The sequence below is a fragment of the Paramisgurnus dabryanus genome, chromosome 9 (assembly GCF_030506205.2).
Source record: "Paramisgurnus dabryanus chromosome 9, PD_genome_1.1, whole genome shotgun sequence".
Classification (NCBI taxonomy): domain Eukaryota; kingdom Metazoa; phylum Chordata; class Actinopteri; order Cypriniformes; family Cobitidae; genus Paramisgurnus; species Paramisgurnus dabryanus.
The window spans coordinates 6,604,497-6,626,996 of NC_133345.1; the positions used below are offsets into that span (position 1 = coordinate 6,604,497).

At 43.8% G+C, this 22,500-nt stretch overlaps 31 non-coding genes and 10 pseudogenes across 31 annotated transcripts; all 41 read right to left on the reverse strand.

The window, feature by feature from the left end:
• Positions 1-6,866: 6,866 nt before the first annotated feature.
• On the reverse strand, positions 6,867-6,985 carry LOC135723123 (5S ribosomal RNA). The gene has a single exon (XR_010522836.1). It is a non-coding gene; the product is annotated as a 5S ribosomal RNA (ribosomal RNA).
• Positions 6,986-7,106: 121 nt separating this feature from the next.
• Positions 7,107-7,225, reverse strand: LOC135725818 (5S ribosomal RNA; annotated as a pseudogene).
• Positions 7,226-7,346: 121 nt separating this feature from the next.
• On the reverse strand, positions 7,347-7,465 carry LOC135725569 (5S ribosomal RNA; annotated as a pseudogene).
• A 126-nt stretch (positions 7,466-7,591) lies between these two features.
• LOC135723124 (5S ribosomal RNA) lies at positions 7,592-7,710 on the reverse strand. Its single transcript, XR_010522837.1, has one exon. It is a non-coding gene; the product is annotated as a 5S ribosomal RNA (ribosomal RNA).
• Positions 7,711-7,834: 124 nt separating this feature from the next.
• On the reverse strand, positions 7,835-7,953 carry LOC135726789 (5S ribosomal RNA; annotated as a pseudogene).
• Positions 7,954-8,073: 120 nt separating this feature from the next.
• Positions 8,074-8,192, reverse strand: LOC135726269 (5S ribosomal RNA; annotated as a pseudogene).
• Positions 8,193-8,317: 125 nt separating this feature from the next.
• LOC135723125 (5S ribosomal RNA) lies at positions 8,318-8,436 on the reverse strand. The gene has a single exon (XR_010522838.1). It is a non-coding gene; the product is annotated as a 5S ribosomal RNA (ribosomal RNA).
• A 124-nt stretch (positions 8,437-8,560) lies between these two features.
• LOC135723127 (5S ribosomal RNA) lies at positions 8,561-8,679 on the reverse strand. The gene has a single exon (XR_010522840.1). It is a non-coding gene; the product is annotated as a 5S ribosomal RNA (ribosomal RNA).
• A 125-nt stretch (positions 8,680-8,804) lies between these two features.
• LOC135725714 (5S ribosomal RNA) lies at positions 8,805-8,923 on the reverse strand (annotated as a pseudogene).
• A 120-nt stretch (positions 8,924-9,043) lies between these two features.
• On the reverse strand, positions 9,044-9,162 carry LOC135724970 (5S ribosomal RNA). The gene has a single exon (XR_010524626.1). It is a non-coding gene; the product is annotated as a 5S ribosomal RNA (ribosomal RNA).
• Positions 9,163-9,288: 126 nt separating this feature from the next.
• On the reverse strand, positions 9,289-9,407 carry LOC135723519 (5S ribosomal RNA). The gene has a single exon (XR_010523221.1). It is a non-coding gene; the product is annotated as a 5S ribosomal RNA (ribosomal RNA).
• A 125-nt stretch (positions 9,408-9,532) lies between these two features.
• Positions 9,533-9,651, reverse strand: LOC135724452 (5S ribosomal RNA). Its single transcript, XR_010524118.1, has one exon. It is a non-coding gene; the product is annotated as a 5S ribosomal RNA (ribosomal RNA).
• A 125-nt stretch (positions 9,652-9,776) lies between these two features.
• Positions 9,777-9,895, reverse strand: LOC135723128 (5S ribosomal RNA). The gene has a single exon (XR_010522841.1). It is a non-coding gene; the product is annotated as a 5S ribosomal RNA (ribosomal RNA).
• A 125-nt stretch (positions 9,896-10,020) lies between these two features.
• On the reverse strand, positions 10,021-10,139 carry LOC135725715 (5S ribosomal RNA; annotated as a pseudogene).
• Positions 10,140-10,259: 120 nt separating this feature from the next.
• On the reverse strand, positions 10,260-10,378 carry LOC135723969 (5S ribosomal RNA). Its single transcript, XR_010523646.1, has one exon. It is a non-coding gene; the product is annotated as a 5S ribosomal RNA (ribosomal RNA).
• A 126-nt stretch (positions 10,379-10,504) lies between these two features.
• Positions 10,505-10,623, reverse strand: LOC135722129 (5S ribosomal RNA). The gene has a single exon (XR_010521876.1). It is a non-coding gene; the product is annotated as a 5S ribosomal RNA (ribosomal RNA).
• A 125-nt stretch (positions 10,624-10,748) lies between these two features.
• LOC135723521 (5S ribosomal RNA) lies at positions 10,749-10,867 on the reverse strand. The gene has a single exon (XR_010523223.1). It is a non-coding gene; the product is annotated as a 5S ribosomal RNA (ribosomal RNA).
• Positions 10,868-10,992: 125 nt separating this feature from the next.
• On the reverse strand, positions 10,993-11,111 carry LOC135723129 (5S ribosomal RNA). The gene has a single exon (XR_010522842.1). It is a non-coding gene; the product is annotated as a 5S ribosomal RNA (ribosomal RNA).
• Positions 11,112-11,235: 124 nt separating this feature from the next.
• Positions 11,236-11,354, reverse strand: LOC135725716 (5S ribosomal RNA; annotated as a pseudogene).
• Positions 11,355-11,474: 120 nt separating this feature from the next.
• LOC135724971 (5S ribosomal RNA) lies at positions 11,475-11,593 on the reverse strand. Its single transcript, XR_010524627.1, has one exon. It is a non-coding gene; the product is annotated as a 5S ribosomal RNA (ribosomal RNA).
• A 125-nt stretch (positions 11,594-11,718) lies between these two features.
• Positions 11,719-11,837, reverse strand: LOC135723522 (5S ribosomal RNA). Its single transcript, XR_010523224.1, has one exon. It is a non-coding gene; the product is annotated as a 5S ribosomal RNA (ribosomal RNA).
• A 125-nt stretch (positions 11,838-11,962) lies between these two features.
• Positions 11,963-12,081, reverse strand: LOC135723130 (5S ribosomal RNA). Its single transcript, XR_010522843.1, has one exon. It is a non-coding gene; the product is annotated as a 5S ribosomal RNA (ribosomal RNA).
• A 125-nt stretch (positions 12,082-12,206) lies between these two features.
• Positions 12,207-12,325, reverse strand: LOC135723131 (5S ribosomal RNA). The gene has a single exon (XR_010522844.1). It is a non-coding gene; the product is annotated as a 5S ribosomal RNA (ribosomal RNA).
• Positions 12,326-12,451: 126 nt separating this feature from the next.
• On the reverse strand, positions 12,452-12,570 carry LOC135723133 (5S ribosomal RNA). Its single transcript, XR_010522846.1, has one exon. It is a non-coding gene; the product is annotated as a 5S ribosomal RNA (ribosomal RNA).
• A 125-nt stretch (positions 12,571-12,695) lies between these two features.
• On the reverse strand, positions 12,696-12,814 carry LOC135726255 (5S ribosomal RNA; annotated as a pseudogene).
• Positions 12,815-12,934: 120 nt separating this feature from the next.
• Positions 12,935-13,053, reverse strand: LOC135724370 (5S ribosomal RNA). Its single transcript, XR_010524038.1, has one exon. It is a non-coding gene; the product is annotated as a 5S ribosomal RNA (ribosomal RNA).
• A 126-nt stretch (positions 13,054-13,179) lies between these two features.
• LOC135723523 (5S ribosomal RNA) lies at positions 13,180-13,298 on the reverse strand. The gene has a single exon (XR_010523225.1). It is a non-coding gene; the product is annotated as a 5S ribosomal RNA (ribosomal RNA).
• A 126-nt stretch (positions 13,299-13,424) lies between these two features.
• On the reverse strand, positions 13,425-13,543 carry LOC135723134 (5S ribosomal RNA). The gene has a single exon (XR_010522847.1). It is a non-coding gene; the product is annotated as a 5S ribosomal RNA (ribosomal RNA).
• A 5,824-nt stretch (positions 13,544-19,367) lies between these two features.
• LOC135723524 (5S ribosomal RNA) lies at positions 19,368-19,486 on the reverse strand. The gene has a single exon (XR_010523226.1). It is a non-coding gene; the product is annotated as a 5S ribosomal RNA (ribosomal RNA).
• A 126-nt stretch (positions 19,487-19,612) lies between these two features.
• Positions 19,613-19,731, reverse strand: LOC135763327 (5S ribosomal RNA). Its single transcript, XR_012337535.1, has one exon. It is a non-coding gene; the product is annotated as a 5S ribosomal RNA (ribosomal RNA).
• Positions 19,732-19,857: 126 nt separating this feature from the next.
• LOC135763469 (5S ribosomal RNA) lies at positions 19,858-19,976 on the reverse strand. The gene has a single exon (XR_012337580.1). It is a non-coding gene; the product is annotated as a 5S ribosomal RNA (ribosomal RNA).
• Positions 19,977-20,101: 125 nt separating this feature from the next.
• On the reverse strand, positions 20,102-20,220 carry LOC135763412 (5S ribosomal RNA). Its single transcript, XR_012337536.1, has one exon. It is a non-coding gene; the product is annotated as a 5S ribosomal RNA (ribosomal RNA).
• Positions 20,221-20,345: 125 nt separating this feature from the next.
• Positions 20,346-20,464, reverse strand: LOC135761905 (5S ribosomal RNA). Its single transcript, XR_010538481.2, has one exon. It is a non-coding gene; the product is annotated as a 5S ribosomal RNA (ribosomal RNA).
• Positions 20,465-20,589: 125 nt separating this feature from the next.
• On the reverse strand, positions 20,590-20,708 carry LOC135764128 (5S ribosomal RNA; annotated as a pseudogene).
• Positions 20,709-20,828: 120 nt separating this feature from the next.
• Positions 20,829-20,947, reverse strand: LOC135763464 (5S ribosomal RNA). The gene has a single exon (XR_012337638.1). It is a non-coding gene; the product is annotated as a 5S ribosomal RNA (ribosomal RNA).
• Positions 20,948-21,073: 126 nt separating this feature from the next.
• Positions 21,074-21,192, reverse strand: LOC135763628 (5S ribosomal RNA). Its single transcript, XR_012337559.1, has one exon. It is a non-coding gene; the product is annotated as a 5S ribosomal RNA (ribosomal RNA).
• A 124-nt stretch (positions 21,193-21,316) lies between these two features.
• LOC135764129 (5S ribosomal RNA) lies at positions 21,317-21,435 on the reverse strand. Its single transcript, XR_010539687.1, has one exon. It is a non-coding gene; the product is annotated as a 5S ribosomal RNA (ribosomal RNA).
• Positions 21,436-21,559: 124 nt separating this feature from the next.
• On the reverse strand, positions 21,560-21,678 carry LOC135764131 (5S ribosomal RNA). The gene has a single exon (XR_010539689.1). It is a non-coding gene; the product is annotated as a 5S ribosomal RNA (ribosomal RNA).
• Positions 21,679-21,804: 126 nt separating this feature from the next.
• On the reverse strand, positions 21,805-21,923 carry LOC135763206 (5S ribosomal RNA). The gene has a single exon (XR_012337537.1). It is a non-coding gene; the product is annotated as a 5S ribosomal RNA (ribosomal RNA).
• A 125-nt stretch (positions 21,924-22,048) lies between these two features.
• On the reverse strand, positions 22,049-22,167 carry LOC135762660 (5S ribosomal RNA; annotated as a pseudogene).
• Positions 22,168-22,293: 126 nt separating this feature from the next.
• On the reverse strand, positions 22,294-22,412 carry LOC135761906 (5S ribosomal RNA). Its single transcript, XR_010538482.2, has one exon. It is a non-coding gene; the product is annotated as a 5S ribosomal RNA (ribosomal RNA).
• Positions 22,413-22,500: the final 88 nt, after the last annotated feature.

The window sequence follows — 22,500 nt, forward strand, 5'->3', positions numbered from 1 at the left end:
ATTTCTTTTCTGATTCGGATTTATTGAACAGCTGCAGGATGTCCGGTTAGAACATTAGGTCTCACACCAGTCTGTACTTATTGATTATTTATTCTTAATGGCATGTATGTGTGGTTCTGTAAACATAAACAAGATACAAATATAAATAAGCATAAGTATACATTCACAGCTCTATAAACAGTACTTAAATCTTATAAGAAGCATATTAAATGTCACATAAAAGAAACAAATATAAACTAAGGTACATGAATACAACATTATTCACTGGCTATTTTAGTACTGCCCGCGATATATTGCACGTCAACAGCGCAGACTGACAAGCCCGGGCATGTTCCAAGACACATTGTAATGGTATCATATATAACGATATAACATAAGAGCAGCCTTAATTACTTTCTTGGTAAACAACACTGTATGATTATATATCATTAAAACAAGATATTTAAGTGACATTATACAGTAATAAGCAAACCGGATTATTATTATGCATTCGCACGTAATGCCGCGATAGCACTCTTATTTATCTCTTAACCATATATTAATCACTAATATGCAGAAAATATCCTACTTACAATCAGTTGCACGCACACACAATCCACAAAGTCCGTTAATCATGATATTCCTAACTAAATTAACTGTAATTAACTATCTACAGCGCATCTTTGCAGCCTCACTCGCTGATAACTGTTTTGCATAACTTCACCGCAACTTTGGATCAGTCAAACTCGCGAATAGAGGCAGGGGAGTTTGGAAGAGTCCACTTTGAGGGGTGTCCTTTTTTACAGCCGCCCCCAAATTCGTGATATGAATTTGAACAATGAAAAAGGCCTTGATAAGTAATGAAAGGTCACTCTGGCAATGGAGGTAGGCTGATGATTTTGGTTGCCGGCCTTATGTATGTTCTGTCTTTCACTTTGATTTCAGCTGATCTGACACGATTATCCTTTCCTGGATAGACCTGTGTAATTTTTCCGACAGGCCAAAGCGCACGTGGTAGCTGCTGGTCAACAATCATAACAGTTTCACCTACTTGTAGATTGTCCTTCTCTGACATCCATTTCTGTCTGGTTTGTAGGCTAGGTAGGTAGTTACGAATGAATTGCATCCAAAAGTGATCAGCTAGCAGCTGACTATGCCTCCACCTCCGTTTGCTCAAGAGTTTGGTATCCTGGTATATCACTTGTGGAAGTGAGGCATCTCGCCTCCCCATCAACAAGATATTTGGTGTAACTGGATCTGGGTCTGCGATGTCTGAAGATGTGTACCCAATAGGTTTGGCATTGAGTATACCCTCTATTTCAATGAGAACAGTCCGCAACACTTCTTCAGTGACTGTCTGTGCTCCGAGGGTTACTTGCAGGGCTGTTTTCAGAGATCGAATTTCCCGTTCCCAGCATCCACCGAAATGTGGTGCGTGGGGTGGATTGAATGTGAACTTAATCTGTTGGCTTGCAAGTTGAACCTGGAGCTCAGGTTGAAGAGCTGCAAAGGTTTCCCTGAGTTCCCTTTCCCCACCCTTGAAATTTGTTCCTTGATCTGAAAGGATTTCGAAGGGTTTGCCTCGCCGAGCAATGAAGCGACGAAGGGCCATAAGGAATGAATCACTGTCTATACTGGTGAGGAGATCAATATGAACTGCGCGGGTGGTCATACATTTGAAAATGATCCCCCAACGTTTTTCATTTCTGCGTCCTATCTTTATGAGATAAGGACCAAAGCAATCTATCCCCGTAGAATAGAAAACTGGCTGGTGGATTCTTAACCTGGCTGGTGGAAGGTCTGCCATTCTGGGGGGATGCGGTTTAGCTCGCCATTTCTGGCATTCAGTGCATTGGCGTTGATGTTGTCTGATTGCTGCTCGTCCTCTTATTACCCAGTATTTCCTCCTGAGTTCTGCAAAAACTCTCTCTGGTCCAGGGTGATGCAGAAGATCATCATAGTCTTTGATAATCAGCTTGGTTAGTGGGTGATGTGGATCAATGACAATGGGTGGATGTTATCCTCTGCTAATGGACTGATCTGTCTGAGACGACCACCAACACGAATGAGATTGGTGCTGTTATCCAGTTCTGGGGCTAGACACAGCAGTCGACTACTGCTTGGCAGTGGTTTAGCAGATGTTAAGTGCAACACCTCATCTGGGAATGATTCTTCCTGGATCTGACGGAGGGCTGTGAGCTCAGCCTTTTTATAATCTTCCTCAGTAGCAATTGTGGGAGAGCCATTGTTCGAGGATTCTATGAGTGCTTTTAGGTAGTCTGATAAGGTGCCAAATGTATGTGGATCTGGTAGTGACAGAGCAGAAGTTACAAGTCCACAGAAGGTTAGCTTTTTCAGCTCACTATCTTGCGTTATGTGGGCTAATGGTGGCATCTCTGGCCAGCTGGCTGATGTCTGTCTGAGGAATGCTGGTAGGCTGGTAGGCTATAAGGTAGCCAAGGGGGTCATATTGCCGAGCAAGAATCTGGTAAATGGTGCGCATTGTGGGCACTTGACGGTCAGGTTTGCGTTGTTTATAGGAGAGGGTGTCTGAATGGCAGGTCCAATGAAGGCCGAGAGTTGATTCCTGTGCATCTTGATGACCTTCACTGATCCAGAGGATGCTGTTCTGAGACTGAATATCGGCTGGCAGATGGCTGATAACTGAAGGGTCATTGCTAGCCCACTGTCGTAGCTCAAAGCCACCAGATGTCAGGAGACTGCAGAGTTTGTCGATTAGATTCCTGGCCGTCTCAGGGGAAGCAAAGCTCTGAAGACAATTGTCAACGTAAAATGACTTCTCCACTGAGATCCGTGTGTCCTCTCCAGGTTGGCTATGGTCAATAACATGCTTTTGTAAAGCAAACGAGGCACAGCACGGACTGCAGGTAGTCCCGAAAGGCAGGACTTGCCATTCATAGACATCAGGTTTTTTTTCTTTTTGCATATCTCTCCAGATATATCTCAGCAGTGGTTTATCCTTTGGCAAAAGGCGTACCTGATGGAACATGCCACGGATGTCACTACTGATGGCCACAGAGTGTTCCCGGAAACGCAGAAGGACTGCCAGAAGTGACGGACCCAGGGTTGGACCAGGTAATAAGAGCTCGTTCAGATTGTGCCCCTGGTAGGAAAATGAACAGTTAAAGACTACCCTGTACTTCCCATTATGCTGCACTATGTGGTGCGGGATGTACCAAGCTTCTTTTGTTCCGTCCACCTGCTCCTCACTTAGTTTGACGACATACCCAGCTTTCTCTAGCTTGTTCAACTCCTCTTGGTATGCTGTAGCCAGATTAGGGTCCCTTTCTAGCCGTTTCTCAGTTCCCCTCAGGTGTGGCAAGACGGCTTCCTTATGTGCATAGAGGTTAGGCATATTCTTGACACGGAGCAGAGGAGTAGCATATCGCTGAACACCATCAATATTCACCCTCACAGTGTTTTCTTGAAGAAGCTGAATGGACTCTTTGTCTTGGCGTGATCTGGTGATCACCTTTTCACTTTGGTAGGGTAGAACATCCATTTGCCACAATCGTTTCACATTTGCATAAAGGTCATTGATGGGTCTCAATGAGGTAAAGAAGCATTGTTCAGGGGAAAGATGACTGCTTAACTCTTGCGTTGGCCCCTGCAGGGTCCATCCCAGACAAGTTCTCACTGCTGCCGGTCCACCAGGAGGCCCCAGTTTCACTGGTTGTATAGGTGTAATAAGGTGGGGGCAATCAGAGCCGATGAGAAGCACAGGATGTACCTTATCCAGCTGTTCTAGTGGTAACTCAGCAAGATGCTTGAACTTCCTTTGCAGGACGCTGACTGGGTGAGTATGTTCTGCCAGGCCAAGTACTTTGGCTGTAAAGGCGTTACGGATCTTGTAGGCTTTATTGGGGTTAACAGTTGGGGACACAGTAAAGGTCACTGCCGCCCCATGAATGACCTGAGTATCCTGTCTCACTGTGCGAAGCACAAGGTCTTCGGGCTCTCCTACAAGTCCCAACTGCTCCACTGCATCATGTAGAATGATGGTCCGCTCTGACCCATCGTCCAACACTGCATAAGCCTCTATTGTTCTGTTACCATTCCTGATCAGAACCTTGATCACTTTGAGCAGCACTTTACTGCTGGATGTGAGGCGGTCAACATACAAAACTGCACTAGAATTAACTGTACTCTGCTGAGGTGGCTTGACTTGCTCATTTACATCATGCAGAACTAACAGGTGCTTCCTGTTACATGTTGAGCAAAAGGTCTTCAAAGTGCAGTTAGCTGCTTGATGTCCACGACCACAACGCCAGCATCGGTTCTTTGTCTTTATCCAGTCAATCTTCATGTCTTTGTTGAGAAGCTTGAAATTATCACAGCTATTCAAATAATGCTTGTTGTTGTCACAGTATGGACAAAAAGCTTTCACCTTCTCTGTGCTGACTGAAGCTGGTTTAGACGTAGCAGAGGACGTAAACGTGGACGATGGCTTTTCAGTCCCAAGGAGAATAGTAGTTGGTCTACGATGCTGCTTAGGCTCTCTTTTCACCTCTCTGATGCGTGCCGAAGAATCCTGCTTTGAATGACAAGTATATTGGCTACTGTCTTCCTGTACTTGAAGCTCATATTCCAGCCAATCAGCAAAGTCAAGCAGTGTGGGAATAGCAACTTGGAGAGGATGGATGTACCGCTTAAAACTAGATCTGAGGTCATGAGGCAGTTTACTTAGTAGACGAGACACATGTGATCCACATTCCAGCTCTATTCTACCTTTGTGGCCCAGCTGCTGCACCATGCTGACAAGCGAACGCACCTGCAGCCCAAACATTCTGAAGCTTCCGACATCTCCACTCCGTATGTTAGGTCCATCCATAAGCTCAGCGATTCGTTGCAGTGCTAATTGGTGAGGTTGACCATACATTTTGTTCAGAGCTCTCATAGTATTTGTGAAAGGAAACTTCGAATTGCTGTACGAGTCTGCCACTAGAAGAGCCTCCTCCAGTTTCAGATGGTCTGTCAGGATTTGAAACTTAAAGTGTTCTGTGGCATCATCAGGTAGGATGTTATCTAACGCAATTCTCAGCCTGGAGAACTCCCTAGGGTCAGGCGACATCAGAAAGGGTATGGTAGGGGTTGGACCTCTGTAGGTTTTCTCAGGGGTAGATGAGGGTAAAGGATGCTCTGAACTGTGTTTGGTGTGATCTGATTTCCTCTGATCCTGTGATGGGACCATAAACTCAGACAGCCGAGGTGGCAGGGAATATGGAAGAGAGTCTTGATACCTGAACTGTGGTGAGTCGCTATACTGTGCTGTAAAGGGATGTCTCTCATGTGACGAGGAGGAAATATTCATATTTTTCAGATGTGCAGTCAGCTCTGAGCTTTCATCTGGTCCAGTTGGGCATAGCTGTCTTTTAGCAGCAGCAGAAGGCATTCTTGAGCGTGGGGCTGGTATAGGATGGTTTAACTCTGGTGTCTGAATGTGCGCTGCTAGAATGTGAGAGCTTGGAAATGGCTGAGGTGAAATGACTGATTCAGGAGGGGTTCTCCGCTCAGATTTCAGGCTTTGAATCTCTTGAAAGAGTGCAACATTCTGTTGACGCATCTCTTGGACTGCTGAAAAGATTTCAGGGAGCTGGCTAGCTTGTCGTTGCAAGGTTGCATTCTCTCGCTTCATCTCCTCTAACATGGCTGTAATCTCTGGTATCTGTTGCACTTGTCGTTTTAATGCAGCATTCTCCTCTCTCAGTCTTTCAGATGTACTGTCCCACTGGTCCTTTAATATCCATTCTGAGCACTCTGATGCTTGGCTGAGTGGTGAAGTGGATCTGGAATGATCCATAGTACTTGGTGGGTAATCATCTTGTACATCATGGCAGCTAGGTGAATGCGGCTGCTGTCGATGAGGCTTAGGTACGCTGATTGCGTAGTCTGCAAGGTAATGTGGGAGATTCACTTGTCTCCTTGGTCGCACAGCAGGGGGTTCTCTTTCTGGGTGAGACATAACTGCAGCAGATCACTCATCCGGCTCGAAGGACCATGTAAAATTGCTATTCACTATTTCTTTTCTGATTCGGATTTATTGAACAGCTGCAGGATGTCCGGTTAGAACATTAGGTCTCACACCAGTCTGTACTTATTGATTATTTATTCTTAATGGCATGTATGTGTGGTTATGTAAACATAAACAAGATACAAATATAAATAAGCATAAGTATACATTCACAGATCTATAAACAGTACTTAAATCTTATAAGAAGCATATTAAATGTCACATAAAAGAAACAAATATAAACTAAGGTACATGAATACAACATTATTCACTGGCTATTTTAGTACTGCCCGCGATATATTGCACGTCAACAGCGCAGACTGACAAGCCCGGGCATTTTCCAAGACACATTGTAATGGTATCATATATAACGATATAACATAAGAGCAGCCTTAATTACTTTCTTGGTAAACAACACTGTATGATTATATATCATTAAAACAAGATATTTAAGTGACATTATACAGTAATAAGCAAACCGGATTATTATTATGCATTCGCACGTAATGCCGCGATAGCACTCTTATTTTTCTCTTAACCATATATTAATCACTAATATGCAGAAAATATCCTACTTACAATCAGATGCACGCACACACAATCCACAAAGTCCGTTAATCATGATATTCCTAACTAAATTAACTGTAATTAACTATCTACAGCGCATCTTTGCAGCCTCACTCGCTGATAACTGTTTTGCATAACTTCACCGCAACTTTGGATCAGTCAAACTCGCGAATAGAGGCAGGGGAGTTTGGAAGAGTCCACTTTGAGGGGTGTCCTTTTTTACAAAATGGTTACAGAAAGGATGCATTCATGGGAAAAAATGACATAAAAAAATAATTAATTAATTAAATGCTTACAGCACCTGGTATTCCCAGGCGGTCTCCCATCCAAGTACTAACCAGGCCCGACCCTGCTTGGCTTCCGAGATCAGACGAGAGCGGGCGTGCTCAGGGTGGTGTGGCCGTAAGCGAGTGCTGACTCGCTTCGATAGACACTTCAAGACTTATGTGGCAACACCATGACATCAGTGTACGCTTACAGAAAGATCGCATTCATGGGAAAAAATGACATAAATAATTAATTAATTAAATGCTTACAGAACCTGGTATTCCCAGGCGGTCTCCCATCCAAGTACTAACCAGGCCCGACCCTGCTTGGCTTCCGAGATCAGAAGAGAGCGGGCGTGCTCAGGGTGGTGTGGCCGTAAACGAGTGCTGACTCGATTCGAGAGACACTTCAAGGCTAATGTGGCAACGCAATGACATCGGTAAATGGTTACAGAAAGGACGCATTCATGGGAAAAAATGACATAAATAATTAATTAATTAAATGCTTACAGAACCTGGTATTCCCAGGCGGTCTCCCATCCAAGTACTAACCAGGCCCGACCCTGCTTGGCTTCCGAGATCAGACGAGAGCGGGCGTGCTCAGGGTGGTGTGGCCGTAAACGAGTGCTGACTCGATTCGAGAGACACTTCAAGGCTAATGTGGCAACGCCATGACATCGGTAAATGGTTACAGAAAGGACGCATTCATGGGAAAAAATGACATAAAAAAAATAATTAATTAATTAAATGCTTACAGCACCTGGTATTCCCAGGCGGTCTCCCATCCAAGTACTAACCAGGCCCGACCCTGCTTGGCTTCCGAGATCAGACGAGAGCGGGCGTGCTCAGGGTGGTGTGGCCGTAAGCGAGTGCTGACTCGCTTCGATAGACACTTCAAGACTTATGTGGCAACGCCATGACATCAGTGAACGCTTACAGAAAGATCGCATTCATGGGAAAAATGACATAAAAAAATAATTAATTAATTAAATGCTTACAGCACCAGGTATTCCCAGGCGGTCTCCCATCCAAGTACTAACCAGGCACGACCCTGCTTGGCTTCCGAGATCAGACTAGAGCGGGCTTGCTCAGGGTGGTGTGGCCGTAAGCGAGTGCTGACTCGATTCGAGAGACACTTCAAAACTAATGTGGCAACGCCATGCCATGGGAGAACGCTTACAAAAAGGACGAATTCATGGGAAAAATGACATAAATAATTAATTAATTTAATTCTTACAGCACCAGGTATTCCCAGGCGGTCTCCCATCCAAGTACTAACCAGGCCCGACCCTGCTTGGCTTCCGAGATCAGACGAGAGAGGGCGTGCTCAGGGTGGTGTGGCCGTAAACGAGTGCTGACTCGATTCGAGAGACACTTCAAGGCTAATGTGGCAACGCAATGACATCGGTAAATGGTTACAGAAAGGACGCATTCATGGGAAAAAATGACATAAAAAAATAATTAATTAATTAAATGCTTACAGCACCTGGTATTCCCAGGCGGTCTCCCATCCAAGTACTAACCAGGCCCGACCCTGCTTGGCTTCCGAGATCAGACGAGAGCGGGCGTGCTCAGGGTGGTGTGGCCGTAAGCAAGTGCTGACTCGCTTCGATAGACACTTCAAGACTTATGTGGCAACGCCATGACATCAGTGAACGCTTACAGAAAGATCGCATTCATGGGAAAAAATGACATAAAAAATAATTAATTAATTAAATGCTTACAGCACCTGGTATTCCCAGGCGGTCTCCCATCCAAGTACTAACCAGGCCCGACCCTGCTTGGCTTCCGAGATCAGACGAGAGCGGGCGTGCTCAGGGTGGTGTGGCCGTAAGCAAGTGCTGACTCGCTTCGATAGACACTTCAAGACTTATGTGGCAACGCCATGACATCAGTGAACGCTTACAGAAAGATCGCATTCATGGGAAAAAATGACATAAAAAAATAATTAATTAATTAAATGCTTACAGCACCTGGTATTCCCAGGCGGTCTCCCATCCAAGTACTAACCAGGCCCGACCCTGCTTGGCTTACGAGATCAGACGAGAGCGGGCGTGCTCAGGGTGGCGTGGCCGTAAGCGAGTGCTGACTTGATTCGAGAGACACTTCAAAACTAATGTGGCAACGCCATGCCATGGGAGAACGCTTACAGAAAGGACGCATTCATGGGAAAAATGACATAAATAATTAATTAATTTAATTCTTACAGCACCAGGTATTCCCAGGCGGTCTCCCATCCAAGTACTAACCAGGCCCGACCCTGCTTGGCTTCCGAGATCAGACGAGAGCGGGCGTGCTCAGGGTGGTGTGGCCGTAAACGAGTGCTGACTCGATTCGAGAGACACTTCAAGGCTAATGTGGCAACGCAATGACATCGGTAAATGGTTACAGAAAGGACGCATTCATGGGAGAAAATGACATAAAAAAAATAATTAATTAATTAAATGCTTACAGCACCTGGTATTCCCAGGCGGTCTCCCATCCAAGTACTAACCAGGCCCGACCCTGCTTGGCTTCCGAGATCAGACGAGAGCGGGCGTGCTCAGGGTGGTGTGGCCGTAAACGAGTGCTGACTCGATTCGAGAGACACTTCAAGGCTAATGTGGCAACGCAATGACATCGGTAAATGGTTACAGAAAGGACGCATTCATGGGAAAAAATGACATAAAAAAATAATTAATTAATTAAATGCTTACAGCACCTGGTATTCCCAGGCGGTCTCCCATCCAAGTACTAACCAGGCCCGACCCTGCTTGGCTTACGAGATCAGACGAGAGCGGGCGTGCTCAGGGTGGTGTGGCCGTAAGCGAGTGCTGACTCGCTTCGATAGACACTTCAAGACTTATGTGGCAACGCCATGACATCAGTGAACGCTTACAGAAAGATCGCATTCATGGGAAAAAATGACATAAAAAAATAATTAATTAATTAAATGCTTACAGCACCTGGTATTCCCAGGCGGTCTCCCATCCAAGTACTAACCAGGCCCGACCCTGCTTGGCTTCCGAGATCAGACGAGAGCGGGCGTGCTCAGGGTGGTGTGGCCGTAAGCGAGTGCCGACTCGAATCGACAGACACTTCAAGACTTATGTGGCAACGCCATGACATCAGTGAACGCTTACAGAAAGATCGCATTCATGGGAAATAATGACATAAAAAAATAATTAATTAATTAAATGCTTACAGCACCTGGTATTCCCAGGCGGTCTCCCATCCAAGTACTAACCAGGCCCGACCCTGCTTGGCTTACGAGATCAGACGAGAGCGGGCGTGCTCAGGGTGGCGTGGCCGTAAGCGAGTGCTGACTTGATTCGAGAGACACTTCAAAACTAATGTGGCAACGCCATGCCATGGGAGAACGCTTACAGAAAGGACGCATTCATGGGAAAAATGACATAAATAATTAATTAATTTAATTCTTACAGCACCAGGTATTCCCAGGCGGTCTCCCATCCAAGTACTAACCAGGCCCGACCCTGCTTGGCTTCCGAGATCAGAAGAGAGCGGGCGTGCTCAGGGTGGTGTGGCCGTAAAAGAGTGCTGACTCGATTCGAGAGACACTTCAATGCTAATGTGGCAACGCAATGACATCGGTAAATAGTTACAGAAAGGACGCATTCATGGGAAAAAATGACATAAAAAAAATAATTAATTAATTAAATGCTTACAGCACCTGGTATTCCCAGGCGGTCTCCCATCCAAGTACTAACCAGGCCCAACCCTGCTTGGCTTCCGAGATCAGACGAGAGCGGGCGTGCTCAGGGAGGTGTGGCCGTAAGCGAGTGCAGACTCGATTCGAGAGACACTTCAAAACTAATGTGGCAACGCCATGCCATGGGAGAACGCTTACAGAAAGGACGCATTCATGGGAAAATATGACATAAATAAATATTTAATTAATTAAATGCTTACAGCACCTGGTATTCCCAGGCGGTCTCCCATCCAAGTACTAACCAGGCCCGACCCTGCTTGGCTTCCGAGATCAGACGAGAGCGGGCGTGCTCAGGGTGGTGTGGCCGTAAACGAGTGCTGACTCGATTCGAGAGACACTTCAAGGCTAATGTGGCAACGCAATGACATCGGTAAATGGTTACAGAAAGGACGCATTCATGGGAAAAAATGACATAAAAAAATAATTAATTAATTAAATGCTTACAGCACCTGGTATTCCCAGGCGGTCTCCCATCCAAGTACTAACCAGGCCCGACCCTGCTTGGCTTCCGAGATCAGACGAGAGCGGGCGTGCTCAGGGTGGTGTGGCCGTAAGCGAGTGCTGACTCGCTTCGATAGACACTTCAAGACTTATGTGGCAACGCCATGACATCAGTGAACGCTTACAGAAAGATCGCATTCATGGGAAAAAATGACATAAAAAATAATTAATTAATTAAATGCTTACAGCACCTGGTATTCCCAGGCGGTCTCCCATCCAAGTACTAACCAGGCCCGACCCTGCTTGGCTTACGAGATCAGACGAGAGCGGGCGTGCTCAGGGTGGCGTGGCCGTAAGCGAGTGCTGACTTGATTCGAGAGACACTTCAAAACTAATGTGGCAACGCCATGCCATGGGAGAACGCTTACAGAAAGGACGCATTCATGGGAAAAATGACATAAATAATTAATTAATTTAATTCTTACAGCACCAGGTATTCCCAGGCGGTCTCCCATCCAAGTACTAACCAGGCCCGACCCTGCTTGGCTTCCGAGATCAGACGAGAGCGGGCGTGCTCAGGGTGGTGTGGCCGTAAACGAGTGCTGACTCGATTCGAGAGACACTTCAAGGCTAATGTGGCAACGCAATGACATCGGTAAATGGTTACAGAAAGGACGCATTCATGGGAAAAAATGACATAAAAAAATAATTAATTAATTAAATGCTTACAGCACCTGGTATTCCCAGGCGGTCTCCCATCCAAGTACTAACCAGGCCCGACCCTGCTTGGCTTCCGAGATCAGACGAGAGCGGGCGTGCTCAGGGTGGTGTGGCCGTAAACGAGTGCTGACTCGATTCGAGAGACACTTCAAGGCTAATGTGGCAACGCAATGACATCGGTAAATGGTTACAGAAAGGACCCATTCATGGGAAAAAATGACATAAAAAAATAATTAATTAATTAAATGCTTACAGCACCTGGTATTCCCAGGCGGTCTCCCATCCAAGTACTAACCAGGCCCGACCCTGCTTGGCTTCCGAGATCAGACGAGAGCGGGCGTGCTCAGGGTGGTGTGGCCGTAAGCGAGTGCTGACTCGCTTCGATAGACACTTCAAGACTTATGTGGCAACGCCATGACATCAGTGAACGCTTACAGAAAGATCGCATTCATGGGAAAAAATGACATAAAAAAATAATTAATTAATTAAATGCTTACAGCACCTGGTATTCCCAGGCGGTCTCCCATCCAAGTACTAACCAGGCCCGACCCTGCTTGGCTTCCGAGATCAGACGAGAGCGGGCGTGCTCAGGGTGGTGTGGCCGTAAGCGAGTGCTGACTCGATTCGAGAGACACTTCAAGGCTAATGTGGCAACGCAATGACATCGGTAAATGGTTACAGAAAGGACGCATTCATGGGAAAAAATGACATAAAAAAAATAATTAATTAATTAAATGCTTACAGCACCTGGTATTCCCAGGCGGTCTCCCATCCAAGTACTAACCAGGCCCGACCCTGCTTGGCTTCCGAGATCAGACGAGAGCGGGCGTGCTCAGGGTGGTGTGGCCGTAAGCGAGTGCCGACTCGAATCGACAGACACTTCAAGACTTATGTGGCAACGCCATGACATCAGTGAACGCTTACAGAAAGAACGCATTCATGGGAAAAAATGACATAAATAAATATTTAATTAATTAAATGCTTACAGCACCTGGTATTCCAAGGCAATCTCCCATCCAAGTACTAACCAGGCCCGACCCTGCTTGGCTTCCGAGATCAGACGAGAGCGGGCGTGCTCAGGGTGGCGTGGCCGTAAGCGAGTGCTGACTTGATTCGAGAGACACTTCAAAACTAATGTGGCAACGCCATGCCATGGGAGAACGCTTACAGAAAGGACGCATTCATGGGAAAAATGACATAAATAATTAATTAATTTAATTCTTACAGCACCAGGTATTCCCAGGAGGTCTCCCATCCAAGTACTAACCAGGCCCGACCCTGCTTGGCTTCCGAGATCAGACGAGAGCGGGCGTGCTCAGGGTGGTGTGGCCGTAAACGAGTGCTGACTCGATTCGAGAGACACTTCAAGGCTAATGTGGCAACGCAATGACATCGGTAAATGGTTACAGAAAGGACGCATTCATGGGAAAAAATGACATAAAAAAAATAATTAATTAATTAAATGCTTACAGCACCTGGTATTCCCAGGCGGTCTCCCATCCAAGTACTAACCAGGCCCGACCCTGCTTGGCTTCCGAGATCAGACGAGAGCGGGCGTGCTCAGGGTGGTGTGGCCGTAAACGAGTGCTGACTCGATTCGAGAGACACTTCAAGGCTAATGTGGCAACGCAATGACATCGGTAAATGGTTACAGAAAGGACGCATTCATGGGAAAAAATGACATAAAAAAAATAATTAATTAATTAAATGCTTACAGCACCTGGTATTCCCAGGCGGTCTCCCATCCAAGTACTAACCAGGCCCGACCCTGCTTGGCTTCCGAGATCAGACGAGAGCGGGCGTGCTCAGGGTGGTGTGGCCGTAAGCGAGTGCTGACTCGCTTCGATAGACACTTCAAGACTTATGTGGCAACGCCATGACATCAGTGAACGCTTACAGAAAGATCGCATTCATGGGAAAAAATGACATAAAAAAATAATTAATTAATTAAATGCTTACAGCACCTGGTATTCCCAGGCGGTCTCCCATCCAAGTACTAACCAGGCCCGACCCTGCTTGGCTTCCGAGATCAGACGAGAGCGGGCGTGCTTTTTTTTTTTTTTTTTTTTTTTTTTTAATTTTTAAGGAAACATTTCATAAGTCACATCGCAGAAGCATCTTTTCCACACATTCAGAACACAATTTTAAACCAAGAAACTAAAACAAAAGTTCATCTTCTCCTAGCATGTTAAAAAGCTTTTGATTAAAAACACCTATAACATCTTTGGTAAAGATTTTGTAAAAGTCCCCCATCTTGTTCTCCAATTTAAAATAATTGTACAACATTTCCACATAGTTTTCTACCATCTGCTTAAAAAGCACCCATAGGTTCAAAGTAAAATTCCTGTGTCTTGCTACATTCCTTCTTTTCCATATTGCTTTTTTCGCTATGATTAACAACAAATTCACAAGTTTCCTGTTTTCTTTGTTCTCTGTCATTCCCAGCATAAAAAATCTCTTCCAGTCAGTTTCCTCTTCATTTTCTCTTAATTCTGTGACAACTTCTTTAAGTTCATTAAAAAATGGGTTCAGCTTTTCACAGAATAAAAACAGATGTAACATACCTTCATCCTCTTTTTTACAGACTTTACACTGGGCATTTGTTTGTTTGTTCATTGCACAGAGTTTCATTTCAGTAAAAATTACATTATGTCTGATAAAATAGTCAAAACATTCCAAGTCCACATTTAACCACTTCCATGTTCTATTTTTCCAAATGTCCTTTTCATCAAGTTCATTAAAGTGTCTTAGCCACATCTGGTTAGCAACAGGTGCTTTAAAAACTCTATTTGTAAAAAAATCATAAAACATTTTCACTGTTCCCAAAATAAAATTAACCCTTTTGTCTTTACATTTTAAAAACACCATCATCTTATCTTCCTTTCCCTCCCTTTTATTTATCACTTCTAACCACTGTCTTGGAATTGCTTTCTTAACTTCCTCATATTGGTTTATTAAAGTTGTCACATTAAAATCTTCCTTCTCATCCTCCATTGCATCAATAATGACCTGGATTGGTAAAAATCCTTCTTTAACTTCCCACAAGATGTCTCTGACTTTTACGATCCCCACTTGTAACCACTTCTTATAATAAATGTCTTTCTCATTTATTTTGATTTTATCATTTAAAAACAGAGGCTGATTTAAAATCCTTTCCCTCCCCTCTGGATTAAAATCCACCTCAGTTAAAAAAAGCCTCCATGCATTTAAAACCTCCTTATAAAACTGTGGAATCCCTTCCATCATCCAGGCTTTTAACTTCATCCATAAAGTGTCTTCTTCAAGCTTAAAACCTCCACATTTGTTTAAATAAAAACCCATCAATTTCTTCCACTCAGCTTTGTTTTTGTCATCTAGATATTTTCTAACCACTTTTACCCTCATACTGTTCATCTTTTGTTCTACATCTTGCAATCCTAGCCCTCCCTCTTCTGGTTTTCCTATAAGCGTATGATATGCTATCCTTGGAGGCTTTTTTTCCCATAAAAATTCTAAAACACTCTTTTTTATTCTTTGGGCAACCCAGCTCGGCAGTGACATCACATGCAAATTATACCACATCTTAGAAAGCATTAGCATGTTGACAATTAAAATTTTCCCCTTTAAACTTAAAAACATATTTCTCCAAAAAATCAATCTTCTCTCCATCCCTCCCAACGTTTGCTCCCACAAGTTGTTGACAGCCTCTTTCTCGTTTTTTGCTAAAATAACACCTAATATCTTCATCTCTTGTACCTCCTTGAACTTAACAACCCCTGTTAAAACCTCTGTTGTTCCAAACTTCATATATACTGTTTTATCCTCATTCAGTTTTGCACCTGAGCCCATACAGTAGCATTTCATTTTTTCCATTACTTCTTTTACGCTTTCTATATTCTCAACTACAATTGTCGTGTCATCTGCATATTGGAATATTCTTGTTAATTCCTCTTTGTCTTCTAATTCTATTCCATTTATATGTTTTCCTCTGTTAATTAGAAGCCCTAGGGGTTCTGCCACCAAAGAGTACAGCTGTGCTGAGAGTGGACACCCTTGTCTAATAGATCTTAAAACTTTAAAGGGTTGAGTTAAAAAACCATTACATTTTACCTTAGTTAAAATGTCAGTATATAAAACTGAAATCCATTTTATGAATTTCTGCCCAAAGCCAAATTGTTTTAGAACTGCAAATAAGAATCTGTGTTCCACTCTATCAAATGCCTTCTCAAAGTCCATGCTTATTATATATGCGCTTTTACCCTTTTCTTTTATATACCACGTTATGTCTCTAATGCTGCTTGTAATATCTGCTATATCTCTTCCCATTACTCCGTAAGCTTGATTAGTTTCAATTATATTGGGCAGTACCTGTTTTAGTCTATTTGCTAAAACTTTAGCTAAAACTTTAAGGTCTGTGTTTAGCATTGTGATTGGTCTATAATTTTTCAAGTCTGTTTTATTTCCTTTTTTCTTATATATAATTTTCATTAGACCTAACCCCATTCTTGGGTGCACTTTTCCTTTTTCAAAGATCTCTTCATAAACCTCTTTTAAAATAATACTTATTTTTCCTTTAAAAGCTTTATAAAACTCATTCCCAATGCCGTCTATCCCTGGGCTTTTCTTCGTTCCTAATTGATTGATGGCTTCTATAATTTCTTCTGTTGTAATATCTTTTTCACAATAATTTTTGTCTTCTTTATCAACTTTTCTCGTTATTTGTTGTAATAAGATTTTTCTTTTTGTCTCATCTCCTTCTTCTGATGTAAAAAGTTCCTCATAAAACTGGTTTACCTCTTTTAAAATACCCTCTGTACTTAATATCACTTTTCCTTCTTTGTTTCTGAGTTCTTTAATTATTCCTGCCTTCCCCCTACTTTTCTCAAGGTTTAAAAAGAACTTGTTGCATTTTTCTCCTTCTACTGTGTATTTCGCTTTGCTTCTTAGCATCGCCCCTTTGTACTTTTCTTCTTCTATTTTCTTTAGTTTTTCCTCCACTTCAATTACTCTTTGTATGTTTACCTCATTTTTGTTTAACTCCTCTTTTAATGTTTTTCTTATTTCTTCCTCTTTTATTCTTTTCACCTTTTGCAACAATTTACTATAGCTCATTGCATATTTCCTAATGTCATATTTCATGTTTTCCCACCATTGTCTTTTATCTTCTATATACATAAGGTCTGTTTTTCCTTCATCTAATATATTTTCTATCTCTTTTTTAAAATGCTGTTCCTTTAAAACTTCAGTGTTTAAAATCCATACCCCTGGTCCCTTCATTTCTCCTTTAAAATCCATTCTCATTAACACCATTTTGTGATCACTTAAAGTTGTTTCTTTATAAAACACTCCATCAATAAAACATTCCAAATTCCTGGTGCTTAAAAAGTGGTCTATTCTAGTTTGACACATAAAATTCCCCACCAGCTGTCTTCTTGTATATTCCCTCTTTTTTTCATTTCTCTCCCTCCACACATCAATCATGTTTTTTTTCCCCATCAACGACCTTAACTCCTTTCTACCCCCATCTGATTTAAAGATCATTCCATTAGCCATGTCCATTTTACTAAAAACAGTGTTAAAATCCCCCGCAATCATTACCCTCTCCCATTTTTCAACTACTTCAGCTATAACATTAAAATATCTTTTCTTTTCTATTTCTTCATTTGGAGCATGTACGTTTACTAAAATAAAATCATCTTCTTCCATCTTAATTTCTACTGCCATGCATTTCCCTTTTGTGTCATTATACATTAGTTTTGTCTTGATACCTCTATCTTGTCTTATTAACACCGCCACTCCTCCTCCCATTTTTCCCTCTCCATTATTAAAAAATAATTCTCCTTCCCATCTTCTTTTAAAATCCTCCATTACACTTTCTTTCCAGTTTGTCTCTTGCAATAAAATCACATCTTCATCTCTACACAGTTCCTTAACTTTTTCAAATTTCACACCATTCATTATTCCCCTTGCATTAAAGCTCACAATTTTTAACACCATTAAATAAAAAGAAAAAAAGAAAAACTTTTGCATCAACATTTTGTTAGTCAATTTTCCTCCCCTGCCTTTTCACTTCTTCCACAGTCTTGTATCTCTTCAGAACTTTGTTTCCACATTTTATTTTTAGCTTTCTCTAAATTTGGTTTTACCTTAATTTTTCTCCTTCTTTTGTTGGTTGTTCCCAACGTGCTGTCTTCGTCAATGTTTTCACTGTCTTTGTCCTTTCCTTCCTCCTCCCCAGTTTGTTCTTTCTCCTTTGGCTCCTTCGTTTCAATTTGTTGAGTATCGTTTTCCTCCATCAAATCCTCCATTTCCTCGCTTTCCTGTGTTAATTCAGTCTTTTCAATCTCGTTGTCATTGTCCTCTCCTTGTGTCACTCCAGTATTCTCATTTTGCTCCTCACTTTTCTGTGTTAATTCATTCTTTTCAATCTCGTTGTCATTGTCCTCTCCTTGTGTTGCTCCAATGTCCTCACGTTGCTCCTCTTCGCTGTCTGTTTCATGCATCTGCCCGCTATCCTGCTCTTCTTCCTGTTGATGGTCTCTATACCAGCATTCGCACTTGTCCAGTGCACGCTTGCAGTCCGGACACCTCATTACCTTGCAGTCCCTCGCAAAGTGGCCTGTTTCCTCGCATTTAAAGCATTTAAAATCCGGACAGTCCTTCATCATGTGTTCAGGGCTCATACACAACCTGCAGGTTCTCACCTGCTGGCTATGTATCACTCTGAAGTATTGAGGACCTTCTCCCGTTTCAAGTCTAGTGCTGTAGGGCAAGGAGGCCACTTCTTTTGGGAACCGTACCTTCAGGAACCTTGTTCCATCCTCTATGTGGGTGCCGTTGTAGAATCGTCTCCTTATCTGTGAGATGGGAGTTACCCCCCATCCCTCCAGCTTCTGTAATATCTCGCCGTCGTCCAGGTATGCGGGCAGATGCATAAAAGAGACAACAAAATCTTTATTATTCAACTTTTTAATTTCACAAATCTTTCCTTTAATCATTAGTCCTCCATCCAACTTTTCAATATCTTCCTCCTTTTCAAAGGTAATTTCATATTCTTTCATCATTTTGGGCCTTACCGCTAGTATGCTTGTAACGTCCATCTTGTCAAGCAATGCCTGAATTATGTCCTCTGGTTTTCCTTCATGCACCTCTGCCAGATCAACTACCACCGTTGCTTCTTTAGTGTAGTATCTTTTATGTCTCCTTTCCGGGCCATCCTTATCTCGTTGTCTTTTTTCCAGTCCGTTTTCCATTTGCTGATGCGTTCCTCGTTCTAAATCCATGTCTGTTGCTGTTATATTGTCCATTCCTCAAAGGAACAAGCAACAACACACAAAAAAAAAACTAAAACGATCCCTCCCAAACAGCTAAGCTGTTGGGAGGACAAGTAACAAAATAACAAAAAAACAAACAAACAAAAAAACCTTTTAGGACTAAATAAACACAAATAGAAAAACTCAAACGTGTGGAGAGCCTTTCCCTCTCTACTGCAGCCTCACACTTCCTTGTTGCTCTCTAGCGCCCTCAGGGTGGTGTGGCCGTAAGCGAGTGCTGACTCGCTTCGATAGACACTTCAAGACTTATGTGGCAACGCCATGACATCAGTGAACGCTTACAGAAAGGTCGCATTCATGGGAAAAAATGACATAAAAAAATAATTTATTAATATAAATGCTTACAGCACCTGGTATTCCCAGGCGGTCTCCCATCCAAGTACTAACCAGGCCCGACCCTGCTTGGCTTCCGAGATCAGACGAGAGCGGGCGTGCTCAGGGTGGTGTGGCCGTAAACGAGTGCTGACTCGATTCGAGAGACACTTCAAGGCTAATGTGGCAACGCAATGACATCGGTAAATGGTTACAGAAAGGACGCATTCATGGGAAAAAATGACATAAAAAAAAAAATTAATTAATTAAATGCTTACAGCACCTGGTATTCCCAGGCGGTCTCCCATCCAAGTACTAACCAGGCCCGACCCTGCTTGGCTTCCGAGATCAGACGAGAGCGGGCGTGCTCAGGGTGGTGTGGCCGTAAGCGAGTGCTGACTCGCTTCGATAGACACTTCAAGACTTATGTGGCAACGCCATGACATCAGTGAACGCTTACAGAAAGGTCGCATTCATGGGAAAAAATGACATAAAAAAATAATTTATTAATATAAATTCTTACAGCACCTGGTATTCCCAGGCGGTCTCCCATCCAAGTACTAACCAGGCCCGACCCTGCTTGGCTTCCGAGATCAGACGAGAGCGGGCGTGCTCAGGGTGGTGTGGCCGTAAGCGAGTGCTGATTCGATTCGAGAGACACTTCAAGGCTAATGTGGCAACGCAATGACATCGGTAAATGGTTACAGAAAGGACGCATTCATGGGAAAAAATGACATAAAAAAATTATTAATTAATTAAATGCTTACAGCACCTGGTATTCCCAGGCGGTCTCCCATCCAAGTACTAACCAGGCCCGACCCTGCTTGGCTTCCGAGATCAGACGAGAGCGGGCGTGCTCAGGGTGGTGTGGCCGTAAGCGAGTGCAGACTCGATTCGAGAGACACTTCAAAACTAATGTGGCAACGCCATGCCATGGGAGAACGCTTACAGAAAGGACGCATTCATGGGAAAATATGACATAAATAAATATTTAATTAATTAAATGCTTACAGCACCTGGTATTCCCAGGCGGTCTCCCATCCAAGTACTAACCAGGCCCGACCCTGCTTGTCTTCCGAGATCAGACGAGAGCGGGCGTGCTCAGGGTGGTGTGGCCGTAAGCGAGTGCCGACTCGAATCGACAGACACTTCAAGACTTATGTGGCAACGCCATGACATCAGTGAACGCTTACAGAAAGAACGCATTCATGGGAAAAAATGACATAAATAAATATTTAATTAATTAAATGCTTACAGCACCTGGTATTCCCAGGCAATCTCCCATCCAAGTACTAACCAGGCCCGACCCTGCTTGGCTTCCGAGATCAGACGAGAGCGGGCGTGCTCAGGGTGGTGTGGCCGTAAGCGAGTGCGGACTTGATTCGAGAGACACTTCAAAACTAATGTGGCAACGGCATGCCATGGGAGAACGCTTACAGAAAGGACGCATTCATGGGAAAAATGACATAAATAATTAATTAATTTAATTCTTACAGCACCAGGTATTCCCAGGCGGTCTCCCATCCAAGTACTAACCAGGCCCGACCCTGCTTGGCTTCCGAGATCAGACGAGAGCGGGCGTGCTCAGGGTGGTGTGGCCGTAAACGAGTGCTGACTCGATTCGAGAGACACTTCAAGGCTAATGTGGCAACGCAATGACATCGGTAAATGGTTACAGAAAGGACGCATTCATGGGAAAAAATGACATAAAAAATATAATTAATTAATTAAATGCTTACAGCACCTGGTATTCCCAGGCGGTCTCCCATCCAAGTACTAACCAGGCCCGACCCTGCTTGGCTTCCGAGATCAGACGAGAGCGGGCGTGCTCAGGGTGGTGTGGCCGTAAACGAGTGCTGACTCGATTCGAGAGACACTTCAAGGCTAATGTGGCAACGCAATGACATCGGTAAATGGTTACAGAAAGGACGCATTCATGGGAAATTGACATAAAAAAAATAATTAATTAATTAAATGCTTACAGCACCTGGTATTCCCAGGCGGTCTCCCATCCAAGTACTAACCAGGCCCGACCCTGCTTGGCTTCCGAGATCAGACGAGAGCGGGCGTGCTCAGGGTGGTGTGGCCGTAAGCGAGTGCTGACTCGCTTGATAGACACTTCAAGACTTATGTGGCAACGCCATGACATCAGTGAACGCTTACAGAAAGATCGCATTCATGGGAAAAAATGACATAAAAAAATAATTAATTAATTAAATGCTTACAGCACCTGGTATTCCCAGGCGGTCTCCCATCCAAGTACTAACCAGGCCCGACCCTGCTTGGCTTCCGAGATCAGACGAGAGCGGGCGTGCTCAGGGTGGTGTGGCCGTAAGCGAGTGCTGACTCGATTCGAGAGACACTTCAAGGCTAATGTTGCAACGCAATGACATCGGTAAATGGTTACAGAAAGGACGCATTCATGGGAAAAAATGACATAAAAAAAATTATTAATTAATTAAATGCTTACAGCACCTGGTATTCCCAGGCGGTCTCCCATCCAAGTACTAACCAGGCCCGACCCTGCTTGGCTTCCGAGATCAGACGAGAGCGGGCGTGCTCAGGGTGGTGTGGCCGTAAGCGAGTGCCGACTCGAATCGACAGACACTTCAAGACTTATGTGGCAACGCCATGACATCAGTGAACGCTTACAGAAAGAACGCATTCATGGGAAAAAATGACATAAATAAATATTTAATTAATTAAATGCTTACAGCACCTGGTATTCCCAGGCAATCTCCCATCCAAGTAATAACCAGGCCCGACCCTGCTTGGCTTCCGAGATCAGACGAGAGCGGGCGTGCTCAGGGTGGTGTGGCCGTAAGCGAGTGCTGACTCGCTTCGATAGACACTTCAAGACTTATGTGGCAACGCCATGACATCAGTGAACGCTTACAGAAAGGTCGCATTCATGGGAAAAAATGACATAAAAAAATAATTTATTAATATAAATGCTTACAGCACCTGGTATTCCCAGGCGGTCTCCCATCCAAGTACTAACCAGGCCCGACCCTGCTTGGCTTCCGAGATCAGACGAGAGCGGGCGTGCTCAGGGTGGTGTGGCCGTAAGCGAGTGCTGACTCGATTCGAGAGACACTTCAAGGCTAATGTGGCAACGCAATGACATCGGTAAATGGTTACAGAAAGGACGCATTCATG